The sequence below is a fragment of the Harmonia axyridis genome, chromosome 1 (assembly GCF_914767665.1).
Source record: "Harmonia axyridis chromosome 1, icHarAxyr1.1, whole genome shotgun sequence".
Lineage (NCBI taxonomy): Eukaryota > Metazoa > Arthropoda > Insecta > Coleoptera > Coccinellidae > Harmonia > Harmonia axyridis.
The window spans coordinates 66,815,018-66,830,909 of record NC_059501.1 but is presented as its reverse complement, the minus strand read 5'-3'; the positions used below and the strand labels follow the sequence as shown (position 1 = coordinate 66,830,909).

Here is a 15,892-nt window from a genome sequence, read left to right as displayed (position 1 = left end):
ATTGGATATTTTTTTCCGATAAATCACCTAAGGATAATTATGAAAATATTCCATTAATTTCAAAAATATTCAGTAAATAAGAGAAAATAATGTTTAATACGCATACTTAAGGCTCATTCTAACACTCCTTTATTAAAACACTCGCCACTTTATAGTTCGTTTTTGGATTTTTGAAAATAATAATGCCTTCTGTACTTGTATTTTAGATGGTGGTTGGAAAGAATTCTTCTTCTTTGTATTATGTTGAGCTTGATACTTTAAAATTCCACTTCAATTCTCGATGGATGTAGATATTCAAAAAATAAATAACTGGTTGAATATGACAAATTCGAAATATACAATAATAATAACAATAATTTATTCATCGTCAATTTCAATCACAAAATTACAGTTTTCGGGAAATAAGTACAAATAAGCTTTAATTCGTTTATTCGTATATTTATTAACAAATAATATACTAGCAACCTATATTACAAATAAATATAATATAAAAGAAACAATAATTATTGCGAATTATTGACAAACAATCAGCAGGTTCAGAAATTAGACTGAATTCTTAATTAAAATCTCTTCTAATATATTTCTCCAAGAAAGAATTTTCAGACGAATAAAGAGTAAATCTATCAACGAATGAAGAATTAGTTAATGGTAATGCACCTTGTGAAGCAACCTGTAGGGGCCTGCTTCGAGCCTTGGCTTCCATTAGAGAAAGATTTTTTTTTCTTAGAAACTTTCTTCCGTGCCCAAGAACGGCTCTGTTTTGTCCTCTATGGCTGCAGTGAAAAAAAATTCAAATTAAATTCAACACTGACGCAAGGATCTAAAGTTGAAAATCAAATATGCTGATATTGAATTAAAAAAGTATATGAAAATGAATATACAATAACGTTGATTAGACAACGAAATTTACTGGATTAATAATGAAGGTAATCCAAATTTAAAACATTCATTTGAGAAAGGAAAAGCAAAAGAAAAGCAAGTTGATAATCACCAGCAACGCTGTTTCTTCGCTGTTTTTGAAATGTATCAAAATCATCCAAATTTTCATCGAAAAATCTCTGCAGTGATGAGGCCCATTTTGAACTCGAAGACTTATTAAGCCGAATTGTCGCATTTGTAGCTAGGAAAATCCAAAAATGATTTTTGAGAAACAACTCCTTCCTGGCTACCGAGCCATGAAATTTTTTAAGGCAGGAATTGGGAGATATTGATGTGGACGACGTTTATTTTCAACAAGACAGCGCTACTTGTCACACAAGCAACGAAACAATTGCAATTTTGCAAGAACAGTTTTCTGGTCATGTTATTTCTCGAAGAGAGGATCAAAATCAGAAGACATTGAAGGTGGAATTCGTGTAGTTATCATGTACATTCATCAATTGATTCCTCTTAAAATATACACTTCTTTCTAATGTCAAAATGATACCTCATATTGGAAAATCCTTTAGAACACATAATAAAATTTATGTATGTTTCGTAACATCAATTTCAAATCAGACTTCAATCCAAGTAGATCCACTGAGATCGAATAGGTCATGGGTTAATTTTTGTAAACAATTGACAATCAGTCTTCTCGGAACTGCTCATGCAGTTCCGAAATTATTTGAAGATTTAACAAAAAAAGAACAAATTAACTTTCATAGATGATCGCTATTTAGAAAAATATTTCGAATACAATTTTTGTCTACTCACTGAATAAAAAAAAAAGTGAATGAAATGACTGTTTAAGATGTTCCTCAACTCACTTCTTTCAGACAAATGCATTAAAATGATTCAACGCATTCGCCACCCAAAAAGTCGAAGATCTCATGATCTGGACAACGTGCAATAGTATCTATAGCATTGTGTACTCCGAAAGTGGGAACTTGGACCATTTTCATACAGGCATAAAACTGACCATCTAAGTTGATTACTCGCTTGAACGCGTCTTTCCTCATAGAATCTTCTTCAGATTTCGCAATACGACAACAGTTCCTATACACTTCTTTCTCGTCCAAGAATTTGATAGTTTCGCACTGTTTACTGAGACTGACTAAAAGGAGAAAGGATAGGATATAAACGATGAAGATTTGCCTACTCATGTTTTTCATACCGGCACAAGATAAACACAAGATCGATGCGGTTCAATTCTGATGAAGGTTCAAACTGAACTGGCTAACATTCGATTTCGAATAATCGGATCGATATGATTAACCGCTAGACCTCATGAAATAACCGATTCCATAGATTCGAACCTATCGATTATCCACTATCTCAAACTTCTTCCAGGAAATGGTAGATATAATTGGGATAACATTTATTTATTCATTCATTGGAACAATTATTTCTCAAACAATATTACAATTGGAAAAAATTATACACATTGCTCAAAAAATTTAAATGAACATTTGTTTACATTCAGAGAATGATGAATATTCAAACTTCCTTTAATAGAATACATGGGGTAGGTAAGAGACTGTGGAGGCAAGAGAAGTTGATCCGAGTGAGTGCAAACTCAGTATATTAGTATAGATGCTTACTATAGTTGAAGATCTCAGAGTAACCAGGCATTACTGAAAATGCGTCCATTTGAATATCATTTGTGTAGACTATTGAAAATATATTGTAGAGATTCATGGATTCATTTGTTATTCAAGCTAATTGCCTTGGCTTGACTTGAATTCAAGTCAAGTTCAAGTAGTAGTTTTTCAATGTCAAGTCAAGTAGTTATTCATCAAGTACTTGAAAAATCAAGTACTTTCTATCCAGCTACGTAATTTTTCGCAGTTATATTGTGTAGTGTGTGCATCATTAAGAAAAATGATGAAATGAGAAGTAAAATTGCAAAAAACTCTTTTATTCATTAAACCAAAAAAAAACAAGAATATTAACTTCATATTTTGAAATGGAAACACAAATTAAATCATAACAAAATAAAAAATATTAAAAAAAAATACGGTTTCTTGATATTGTGGTCCTGCTAGCTTTTACTGGGGTTAAAATCTCCTGGCTAATAATTTTGAATATTTCCAAAAACATGGTAGCGCCGGCAATAAAAATTAAATAATCAAATACAAAATTCTTGTAACATCAGTACTCGAGGTATGTACCAAGTACAGGATACTTCCGGAAATGAAATCTGAAATACTGAATAAAAAAATACGTATCTAATGAATACATTTTTCGGAAAATTTTTGATGAATTTTCAACTTTCAGATTCAGAATTAAACAATTCCATTAATTTCCCTTTTTGGTGTTTTTTTTTATAATTATGTGGTTATTTCCCCGAAAAAATTCAACAATTGAACATATGCTCTCGTAGTCTCATATTATAAAATTACATGAATCTGAATAATCGAATTGATTGGAAATGCAAATATACGTAAAAATTCTCTCTTAAATGAATTTCATCAAAAAATATATATATTCTGTTATGTGAAATGAATATCAATAAATCTGAAATATTCGGCAACTTAAATCTTTCAATACATATCAAGCTCAAGTAATATCAAGTAGCTTGATATCAAGTCAAATAATAAATATTTGAAGTCGACCTACCAGGCTTGATGAATCCCTAAGGTATTGGTACTAGACAGTTTGAGCCGTGGACACATTTGTATCATATGCTAAGGCACCTAAAAACTTTGCAACAAACAAACTTCTCTTGAATTCAGATTTTAATTTTCATGTAAAGCCAAAATTCGACTTTATTCGTTAGCAGAGTCACTTTCATGAGTCATATATCTACTCCAACGCTCCTAACTTGTCAATGTCATTTTTGTAAAAAGTTTTATGTTCCTCATTAGAACTTAATTATTCTTCCTGTAGCGTTTTTTGAGGTCTGCAAAAAGGAAAGTCAGAATTAACTGAAGGTCAATCTGGAGAATGAGCTGGGTTATCAAGCAGTTGGCAACGCAATTCCACCATCGCTTTGTGATAAGAAACATTGTCTTTTTTATTATAAGAATGTTGTTGTTTCATGTTGATAGCACCAATAGTGAAGAAGTTAGGAGAACTTTTCATTTCTCGCCATTTTCCAATTTTCTCCCATAGCTTGAAAATAATTCTCTCAAAAATCGAACCCCAAAAATGTGCTATTCATTTTTTTTCTAGCTCAAAGGTGTTTTGAGATCCCCTGACTAGACAAAAACTTTGGGACACCCGATACATTTAGATTTTTCGTTAATGTCGATGTCTGCAGTATTGCCAGTATTAGCTCCAGTCGAAGTCGATGCTTGTTTGGAATTCCATTCTAATAAAAATTCAAACAGGTTTGATAAAACGCAACCGGTATGAGTGGTATTTAAAAATAATAACAACAAAACCAATTCTATATTTAATTTTGATTAAGTCATATTCACTGATGATATTAATATGATAATTTATTATATTTGAATACATAAATATTCATTTAATCCTGCATTCTGACAATTTCAATATTTTTTTAGTATTTTGTTTCGCGATGAGTCGTATAATAAAACAACATATACATACTTCCAAACTTCTCATTTAGAACAGAAAATACTAAGATAAATGAATTGCGTTGTTTTTGTCATGTTGAAAATAAATGAATATATCTGGACTACAATCACAGAAATCATGAATGATGGCAAAATTCGAATGAAACAGGCTAATCAAAGTTGATTATCTCTTCTCATATACTCAGAATTCACTCACAACTTAACAAGCTTAATCAACTTCGTTATTTTCATCATGTTGAAAATAATAGTATATTATTCAACGAGCGGTAATGTAGGTCATAACTCACGCAGATGTAATTCATCAAGTGAGTTATGACCATTACCGCAAGTTGAATACTATACTTTATCTACGACTATATCAATAAATACTAAGAAAAAAATACAGACTTAGAATAAAGACAGAAGGAACGGGAAATAAACATAATATGCTCGATCCCGTACAAGAGAGATGGAAACTTAGTGCTACCAATCACAATCGAACTAGCTTCGGCTAGCTCGAATCCAGTACATCCAGTACAGAGTACAGACATAGAAATTTATTGAAAAACCTTAATAATTGTCTATAAAAATGCATTAAAATATACCAAAAAATATTCCCTGTAAACGATTACTTAATGATCTTACTGCTACACCAATCTTGAAAATTTTTTCAAACTTCTTTATATTTTTTCGGGCAATTAATTCTGTATGGTAACATTAGCTGTTTGTCTTTTGGAAATGTATACCTTTATAATATTTCATCTTCACTATCTGAATAAATCGTTTTCAGCCAAACATTCACAATAATTAGATATCAAGTTAATTTGAAAACGTCAAAAGTGACATTCCCTCGGACATTCCTCCCCTCAATAACAATAATGGAATGTTCCCTTTCGGCCAATCGAATAGAAGCAGAGAAGTATAGAAGCACAGATCCATATTTTTCGATTTATAATAGTGAGTTATTATAAATCACGCTGTTTGTTAATAGATACTATTAATTGCTCAAAATCAGTTGAATAATGAGTTTATAATTCAATAGGAGTAGATAAATGAATGTATCTGGACTACAATCACAAAAATCATGAATAATGACAAAATTCGAATGAGATTTCTAATCACAGTTCTCATTTAGAACAGAAGATAAATGAATTTCGTTCTTTTTGTCATGTTGAAAATAAATCAATGTATCTAAACTACAATCTCGAAAATCATGAATGATAATTAATAATAATAATGATAATAGTTTATTCGCTCTATTTGAAAATAAGAAGCCAAGATTCATATTATAAACCATATAAACAGTAAGTTGGAACAAAAACATAAAATCAGCGAATAAATTAATTATGACAAAATTCAATTAAAACAGTCTAATCACAGTTGATTATCACTTCTGATATACGGAGAATTCACTCTAACAAGCTTCTGTTGAGAAAAATCACTAGAATTCATCCACACATTCTTTTCCAAGAAAGTCGAAAATTTTATCTTGTGGACAACGAACAGTAGTGTCCGCTGTGTTAAATGCTGAGCTTACTTTCGTGCAAGCGAAAAACCGACCATTTAACTTGATGATTCGCCTGTACGCGGCCCTCCACGCATTTCTTTCGGACTTCGGAATTTGACAACATAATTCTTTTTCCATGAACTTCATATTTTTGCATTGCTGGCTGGGACCGACTAAAAGAAGAACGGATAGGAGATAAACGATGAAGATTTTCGTACTCATGTTTTTCATACCGGCACAAGATAAACTCGAGGATGATGCTGTTCAATTCAGATGAAGGTTCAAACTGAACTGGCTTACATTCGATTTCAAATAATAAGATTGATATGGTTGACCGCTCTCTCCCTCTCTTTCTTAATCCGTATTCATCCACTCCTAGACATAGGTATCTCTCAAGCATTTCCACGTTTCCCCTTTTTTGTGCATCCATCACCCAATTTTTTCCAGCCACCTTTATATTGCCAACCCATCTTTACTGTGGACGCCCTACGATTCTTTTTGTTTATCTGGGTCTCCATACGGTTGTTCTATATATAAGCCCATCTGTTTCCAGTCATTTTAGCAACATCTCAGCCACCTCCTGAATTACGTCCATAATCTTGGTCTACTTCTTCATATTTTCGTTCTAATTTTGCGACGTTTCATGGCTATTTGTATCATTTTGAGCAAATTTGCTCAAGCTTTGATCAAACTTATCCTTTCCAAACCATACGTTTGCACAGGTGTTATATACTTGTGTTATATACTTTCCTTTTGAAATTTATTGAGATTTTGTTGTTTTTCAGGATGTGCCCCGATCTACCAAAAGCCGCCCTTGCCAACCTTATCCACCTTGATATTTCTAAATGTTGGTGTCTCCTCCAAAGGTTTATCATATGACCGAGATATCTATATTCGCCAACCCATTCAATGGCGTCATTTGAACGCAGACTTTAGTATTCTCCAGACTCAAAATCTTTTTCTTCATGTTCATTTTGAATCCAACATTGGCTGCTACCATGTTCAATTCATTCTTTATTTCTTCCAGTTCTGCAGCATTGTCGAATATGACAACTATATCGTACGTCCTACGATTTTTTTTTGTTTGTCTGGGTCTCCATAAGCTTGTTTTATATTCAAGCCTATCGATTTCTAGTCACTCTAGCCCTACTCAGCCACCTCTATTTTCGTTTCTAATTTTGTAACGTTCCATGGCTATTTGTATCGTTTTGAGCTTATCTGCTTTAGTTTTGGTCAAAGCGTTCAAAATAACGCCATTGAATGACCTAGAAATATGGATATCTTGGTCATTCGATAAAGCTTGGAAAGGACAACCAACATGTGGAATTATCAAGGTGGATAAGGTTGGCATGAGTGGCTTTTGGTATATTGGGACATATCCTGAAAAAAAATTTCAATAAATTTCACAAGGAAAGTATATAACATATGTATACTACCTGTGCAAACGTACGGCCTGGAAACGATAAGTTTGACCAAAGCTAAAGCAGATAAGCCCAAAACGATACAAATAACCATGAAACGCCGCAAAATTATAATGAAAATATAATAATAATAATAATAATAATTTTTTTTCCATTAAGACCATTTACATGATATTGGAAAAGTCAGCAGAGAAAAGTTCAACATGAACAAACATATTAAGGAATATAAAAGTATTAAAAGCTACATTCCATAAATTCATCTATATCATAGAATGAGTATTGCAACAGGAGATCTTTGAGAGATATTTTAAATACCTTGAGATTTTGGATTTCTCTTATGGAGATTGATAGCTTATTGTACAACTGTATACCAGTATAAGATGGACTCTTTTCATAGAAAGTTGTTCGATGAGGCGGTATGCGAAGGAGATCACCATGCCTTGTCCTATAGTTATGATTATCAGCACTTGTTATGAAGTCATTCAGATTATTTTTAACGAATAGAATAATTTTATAGATATATATGCAGGGCAATGTCAGTATTTTGTTTCTTTGAAAGTGGCCTCTACATGAAGCTCGCCTATGAATCCCGAAGATAAGACGTATTTTCTTTTGTAAAATAAACAATTTTTTGAAAATCTTGAGTTCCCCCATAATATCATATAATATTATAAGATAAATGGGGGTATGTCATTGCATAGTAAATATTCATCAGTTGTTGTTGGGAGAATAAATTTTTTACCTGTAAGATGGCATAATAGTTGCTATATATTTTTTTAGAAATATGATCAATACATGCTTGAAAAGATAGTGATGAGTCCAGAAACGTTCCTAGGAATTTTGTCGTCTCAGCAGACGTCACATTAACATTTTCAGCATGTAATTCAAAATAAGACGAGTTGGGATCATTAATTATGTTAAATTTCATTAAAACTGTCTTCCCATGATTTATAATCAAATGATTTTCTGAACACCATTCTGCAAATTCAGTATAAATTAATTTCAAACTATCTAGCAGTTCATAATCTGCATATATGACCTTACACTTCGTTTTCATAAATTCTGGAAGATCATTCATAAACATAATAAATATTAGTGGACCCAGTACCGAACCTTGAGGAACACCCAGGTTAACAATTGCTTCATTTGACTGAGTTTGATTTATTTTGACTGCTATTTTCCTATCCCCTTAATATGACATCAACCAAGTCAACATGTTTCCACGAAATCCCAAAGCATATAGTTTTACCTCCACGAATTCCAAATTTAGACTATCGAAAGCCTTAGTAAGATCAAAGAACAGTGCGTCAACAGTGTTCTTATTGTCGAGTTGTTTATATATGAATTCGACAAATTCATAGACAGCCCCCTCTGTTGATCTCCCAGGGTAAAAACCATTTTGACATCTTGTGTTTGTCCAAATAATCAATCATTCTATTATAAGCAGATTTTTCAATAATTTTACCAATTCACATAAGAAAGTAGACCAAGATTAGGGACGTAATTCAGGAGGTGGCTAAGATGTTGCTAGAATGACTGGAAACAGATGGGCTTATATATAGAACAATCGTATGGAGACCCAGACAAACAAAAAGAATCGTAGGGCATCCACAGAAACGATGGGTTGACGATATAAAAAAGGTGACTGGAAAAAATTGGGTGATCGAGGCACAAAAGAGGGGCAACGTGGAAATATTTGAGACATACCTGTGTCTAAAAGCGGATGAATACGGATTAAGAAAGAGAGGGAGAGATCGGTCAACAATATCAATCTTATTATTTGAAATCGAATGTGAGCCAGTTCAGTTTGAACCTTCATCAGAATTGAACAACATCGATCTCGAGTTTATCTTGTGCCGGTATGAAAAACATGAGTACGAAAATCTTCATCGTTTATCTCCTATTCGCTCTTCTTTTAGTCGGTCCTAGCCAGCAGTGCAGAAACAGAAAGTTCAAGGGTAACGAAGTATGTTGTCGTATTTCGAAATCTGAAAGGAATTCAATGAGGAGGGACCCGCACAAGCGAATCATCAAGTTAAATGGTCGGTTTTTTGCTTGTACGAAAATAACGATAACGATGGTAAACTCAGCATTGAACACAGCGGACACTACTGTTCGTTGTCCACAAGATAAAATTTTCGACTTTCTTGGAGGAGAATGTGTGGAAGCATTCTAGTGATTTTTTTAACAGAAGTTTGTTTGAGTGAATTCTGAGTATATCAGAAGAGATAATCAACTGTGATTAGACTGTTTTATTTTGATTTTGTCATTATTCGTTTATTTGCTAATTTTATGTTATTGTTCCAACTTATTATTTATATGGTTCATAATATGTATCTTGGCTTTGTATTTTTGAATTGAGCGAATGAACTATTATTATGATTATCATTCATGATTTTTGAGATTGTAATTTAGATACTTTTATTTATTTTCAACATGATGAAAAGAACGATATTGATTTATATTTTGTTCTAAATGAGAAGTTTGGAAGTAGGTACATGTTTTATTATACGACTCATCACGAAAAGAAATGCCTACAGAATATTGAAATTGTTGTAATACAGGTTAACTTAATAAATCAATAGCGTAATTATTATATAAATTACAAATGATGAAATAAAAAATTGGTTACGTTGTTATTTATTTATTTTTTTTTTTTTTTTTGATGCACACTTGATACCGGATTTCTTTCATCAGAATAATAAACATGTTTAAATTTTTATTAGAATGGAAACTGCGAAGGACTCCTGAACCCTGATATTCTTAGTGGTTTAAAGATGAGTTCAAGAGAATAGTTTGGGAGGTAGAGGTCATTTCAGCATAACATATTGCTATTCAGGGCCGCCGCCAGACATTTTGGCGCCCTGGCAAAATAAAATTTCGCCGCCCTACTATGTCTTATTTATCTGAATTTTCTTTGAAGGAGCCTCTGTTATTCCCCTCAGGCATCTTTTCTATTTCATATGAAATCTTTTCTTTCAACTTGAAATCACTATGTTAAATTTATCAAAGGACGTTTCGTCGATTCTATAAAAAAATCCTGAATTGTTACAACGGCGAGATCGTCGGACATGTAATTCGGAGGTTGCAAGTTCGAGCCTCGCTAGGAGAGGTCCTTTTTCCAGAATTGGAAAATTGTCTAAACGCCGTGAAATTAATTTGATATGCTATTATCATAAAAGTAATAAAAACAAGACTGTATTTTAAAAAAGATACATAACACATGAATTCTTTCATTTGCTACTCCTTTGAAAAAAGGGTGCCATTCAAAGTAAAAACTGAATTCATTAGACTGAACTATTTTTTTTTTATGCCAATAACAATATTTCTCTAAAACGTGTAAAAAATATAGATTTCGAAGTCTAAAGGAAAAAACTCAATAATCTAAGTACTGCCCTGAAAATTTTGAAATAACATTGATTCAAGATTTTGAAAACCCAATGTTTCATACTCTTCCCCTTTTTCGATCGGATTCATCCTTGTCGATAAAAACATATTTGAAAATTTGTCACTTATCATAATGTTGCCACAAAATTGAAAAATATTGAGGTGCGAAAAATGGTTATGAAATTTATTCTTGAAGCTCCCAGTTTGGAACACACCTGACTGATATTTTTATAGTAAGTGCACAGTTGTGGTTACAGCTTTCAAGTAACAAGACCAAATTTCATGACTTTTGCTGCTTTAGTTCCGGAGAAAATACAGAGTATGCATTTGGAGGGTCACATCTTTGAAGGAATATTGAATTATTCACCATTATAAAAGCAATACGTTATACTGAAATGACCTTGAAAATTTTACACTACCTCCTAAACTATTCTCTTGAACTCATCTTCAAACCACTAAGAATACCAGGTGATCTTTGCAGTATCAGCCCAGTCGAAATAAATCAATACTTCTTTCGAATTCCATTCTAATAAAAATTTAAACAGGTTTATTATTCTGATAAAAGGAATTCGGAATCAGGTGTATTAAAAAAAATAACAACGTAATCAATTTTTTATTTCACCTTAATTGTTATTTCTGAAGTCATTAATATGATAATTACGATATGATTCATTATGTTTGAAAACAAACATATTCACACGAACATCATTAGTAAGTCATCCTGTATTATAACAATTCCAATATTCTGTTGATATTTCATTTCGTGATGAGTCGTATAATAAAACATGTATTTACTTCCAAACTTCTCATTCAGAACAAAAGATGAATGAATTTCGTTCTTTGTATCATGTTGAAAATAAATAAATGTATCTGGACTACAATCACAAAAATCATGAATTATAATAAAATTCGAATGAAACTTATTATCAGTTTATTATTTCTACTGCTACACGGAATTAAAGCTTAATCAACTTCGTTTTTTTCATCATGTTCAAAATAAATTAATGTACAATATCAAAAATCATGAATAATGACAAAATTCGAATGAGACTTCTAGTCACAGTTCTAATTGAGAAAAGTTAAATGAATTTTGTAATTTTAGTCATGTTGAAAATAAATTAATGTATCTTAACTACAATCTCAAAAATCATGAATGATAATAATAATAATAATAGTTTTTTCGCTCAATTTAAAAATACAAAGCCAAGATTCATATTATGAACCATATAAATAATAAGTTGGAGCAAAAACATAAAATCTGCAAATAAATGAATTAGGTATGACAAAATTCAAATAAAACAGTCTAATCACAGTTGATTATATCTTCTGATATACTCAGAATTCACTCAAACAAACTTCCGTTGAGAAAAATCACTAGAATGCTTCCACACATTCTTTTCCAAGAAAGTCGAAAATTTGATCTTGTGGACAACGAACAGTAGTGTCCGCTGCGTTTGCTGGTACGGCTTTTACCTTTTTCATACAAGCGAAAAACCGACCATCTAACTTGATGATTCGCTTTTGCGGGTCCCTACTCACCAAATTTCTTTCAGACTTCGAAATGCGACAACATACTTCTTTTTCCAAGACCTTGATATTTTTGCATTGCTGGCTGGGACCGACCAAAAGAAGAGCGAATAGGAGATAAACGATGAAGATTTTTGTACTCATGTTTTTCATATCGGCACAAGATAATCACAAGATTGATGCTGTTCAATTCAGATGAGGGTTCAAACTGAATTGGCTTACTTTCGATTTCGAATAATAAGATCGATATGGTTGACCGCTCTCTCCCTCTCTTTCTTAATCCGTATTCATCCACTTCTAGACATAGGTATCTCTCAAACATTTCCACGTTTCCCCTTTTTTGTGCATCGATCACCCAATTTTTTCCAGCCACCTTTATATTGCCAACCCATCTTTTCTGTGGACGCCCTACGATTCTTTTTGTTTATCTGGGTCTCCATACGGTTGTTCTATATATAAGCCCATCTGTTTCCAGTCATTTTAGCAACATCTCAGCCACCTCCTGAATTACGTCCATAATCTTGGTCTACTTCTTCATATTTTCGTTCTAATTTTGCGACGTTTCATGGCTATTTGTATCATTTTGAGCAAATTTGCTCAAGCTTTGATCAAACTTATCCTTTCCAAACCATACGTTTGCACAGGTGTTATATACTTGTGTTATATACTTTCCTTTTGAAATTTATTGAGATTTTGTTGTTTTTCAGGATGTGCCCCGATCTACCAAAAGCCGCCCTTGCCAACCTTATCCTTGGTTGTCCCCTCCAAAGCTTTATCATATGACCAAGATATCCATATTCGCCAACCCATTCAATGGCGTCATTTGAACGCAGACTTTAGTGTTCTCCAGACTCAAAATCTTTTTCTTCATGTTCATTTGGAATCCAACATTGGCTGCTACCATGTTCAATTCATTCTTTATTTCTTCCAGTTCTGCAGCATTGTCGAATATGACAACTATATCCTACGTCCTACGATTTTTTTTTGTTTGTCTGGGTCTCCATAAGCTTGTTTTATATTTAAGCCTATCGATTTCTAGTCACTCTAGCCCTACTCAGCCACCTCTATTTTCGTTCCTAATTTTGTAACGTTCCATGGCTATTTGTATCGTTTTGAGCTCATCTGCTTTAGTTTTGGTCAAAGCGTTCAAAATAACGCCATTGAATGACCTAGAAATATGGATATCTTGGTCATTCGATAAAGCTTGGAAAGGACAACCAACATGTGGAATTACCAAGGTGGATAAGGTTGGCATGAGTGGCTTTTGGTATATTGGGACATATCCTGAAAAAAAAATTCAATAAATTCCACAAGGAAAGTATATAACTTATGTATACTACATGTGCAAACGTACGGCCTGGAAACAATAAGTTTGACCCAAAGCTAAAGCAGATAAGCTCTAAACGATAGAAATAGCCATGAAACGCCGCAAAATCAGAATGAAAATATAAGAAAGTAGACCAAGATTAGGGACGTAATTCAGGAGGTGGCTAAGATGTTGCTAGAATGACTGGAAACAGATGGGCTTGTATATAGAACAGCCTTATGGAGACCCAGACAAACATATAAAATCGTAGAGCCTCCACAGAAACGATGGGTTGACAATATAAAAAAGGTGACTGGAATAAATTGGGTGATCGAGGCACAAAAGAGGGGCAAGGTGTAAATATTTGAGACATACCTATGTCTAAGAGTGGATGAATACGGATTAAGAAAGAGAGGGAGAGATCGGTCAACAATATCAATCTTATTATTTGAAATCGAATGTGAGCCAGTTCAGTTTGAACCTTCATCTGAATTGAACAGCATCGATCTCGAGTTTATCTTGTGCCGGTATGAAAAACATGAGTACGAAAATCTTCATCGTTTGTCTCCTATCCGTTCTTCTCTTAGTCGGTCCCAGCCAGCAGTGCAGAAATAGAAAGATCATGGGTAAAGAAGAATGTTGTCGTATTTCGAAGTCTGAAAGAAATTCGATGAGGAGGGACCCGCACAAGCGAATCATCAAGTTAAATGGTCGGTTTTTCGCTTGTACGAAAATGATCGCTATCGCACCATTTAACGCAGCAGACACTACTGTTCGTTGTCCACAAGATAAAATTTTCGACTTTCTTGGAAGAGAATGTGTGGAAGCATTCTAGTGATTTTTTTTAACAGAAGTTTGTTTGAGTGAATTCTGAGTATATCAGAAGAGATAATCAACTGTGATTAGACTGTTTTATTTTAATTTTGTCATTATTCGTTTATTTGCTAATTTTATTTTTTTGTTCCAACTTATTATCTATATGGTTCATAATATGTATCTTGGCTTTGTATTTTTGAATTGAGCGAATGAACTATTATTATGATTATCATTCATGATATTTGAGATTGTAGTTTAGATACTTTTATTTATTTTCAACATGATGAAAAGAACGAAATTAATTTATATTTTGTTCTAAATGAGAAATTTGGAAGTAAGTACATGTTTTATTATACGACTCATCACGAAATGAAATGCCAACAGAATATTGAAATTGTTGTAATACAGGTTAACTTAATAAATCAATAGCGTAATTATTATATGAATTACAACTAGGATGAAATAAAAAATTGGTTACGTTGTTATTTATTTATTTATTTATTTTTTTTGATGCACACTTGATACCGGATTTCTTTTATCAGAATAATAAACATTTTTAAATTTTTATTAGAATGGAAACTGCGAAGGACTCCTGAACCCTGATATTCTTAGTGGTTTAAAGATGAGTTCAAGAGAATAGTTTGGGAGGTAGAGGTCATTTCAGCATAACATATTGCTACTCAGGGCCGCCGCCAGACATTTTGGCGCCCTGGCAAAATAAAATTTCGCCGCCCTACTATGTCTTATTTATCTGAATTTTCTTTGAAGGAGCCTCTGTTATTCCCCTCAGGCATCTTTTCAATTTCATATGAAATCGTCTGTGTCAACTTGAAATCACTATGTTAAATTTATCAAAGGATGTTTTGTCGATTCCATAAAAAAATCCTGAATTGTTACAACGGCGAGAGCGTCGGACATGTAATTCGGAGGTTGCAAGTTCGAACCTCGCTTGGAGAAGTACTTTTTCCAGAATTGAAAAATTTTCTAAACGCCGTGAAATTAATTTGATATGTTATTATCATAAAAGGAACAAAAACAAGACTGTATTCTATAAAAGATACATAACACATGAATTCTTTCGTTTGCTACTCCTTTGAAAAAAGGGTGCCATTCAAAGTAAAACTGAATTCATTAGACTGAACAATTTTTTTTTTCATGCCAATAACAATAATTCTCTAAAACGTGTAAAAAATATAGATTTCGAAGTCTAAAGGAAAAAACTCAATAATCTAAGTACTGCCCTGAAAATATTGAAATAACATTGATTCAATTACATTGAAAACCCAATGTTTCATACTATTCCCCTTTTTCGATCGGATTCATCCTTGTCGATAAAAACATATTTGAAAATTTGTCACTTATCATAATGTTGCCACAAAATTGAAAAATATTGAGGTGCGAAAAATGATTATGAAATTTATTCTTGAAGCTCCCAGTTTGGAACACACCTGACTGATATTTTTATAGTGAGTGCACAGTTGTGGTTACA

At 32.7% G+C, this 15,892-nt stretch overlaps 1 protein-coding gene and 1 long non-coding RNA gene across 2 annotated transcripts in view; one reads left to right on the top strand and one right to left on the bottom strand.

Moving 5' to 3' along the window:
* Positions 1–15,892, top strand: part of LOC123671605 (von Willebrand factor A domain-containing protein 8) — a 50,741-nt gene that overhangs the window by 12,618 nt on the left and 22,231 nt on the right. The gene's annotated exons all lie outside the window — the stretch shown is intronic.
* On the bottom strand, positions 413–2,506 carry LOC123671606. Its single transcript, XR_006746127.1, has 2 exons — positions 1,746–2,506; positions 413–773 (listed from the first exon to the last, which is right to left on the bottom strand). It is a non-coding gene; the product is annotated as an uncharacterized LOC123671606 (long non-coding RNA).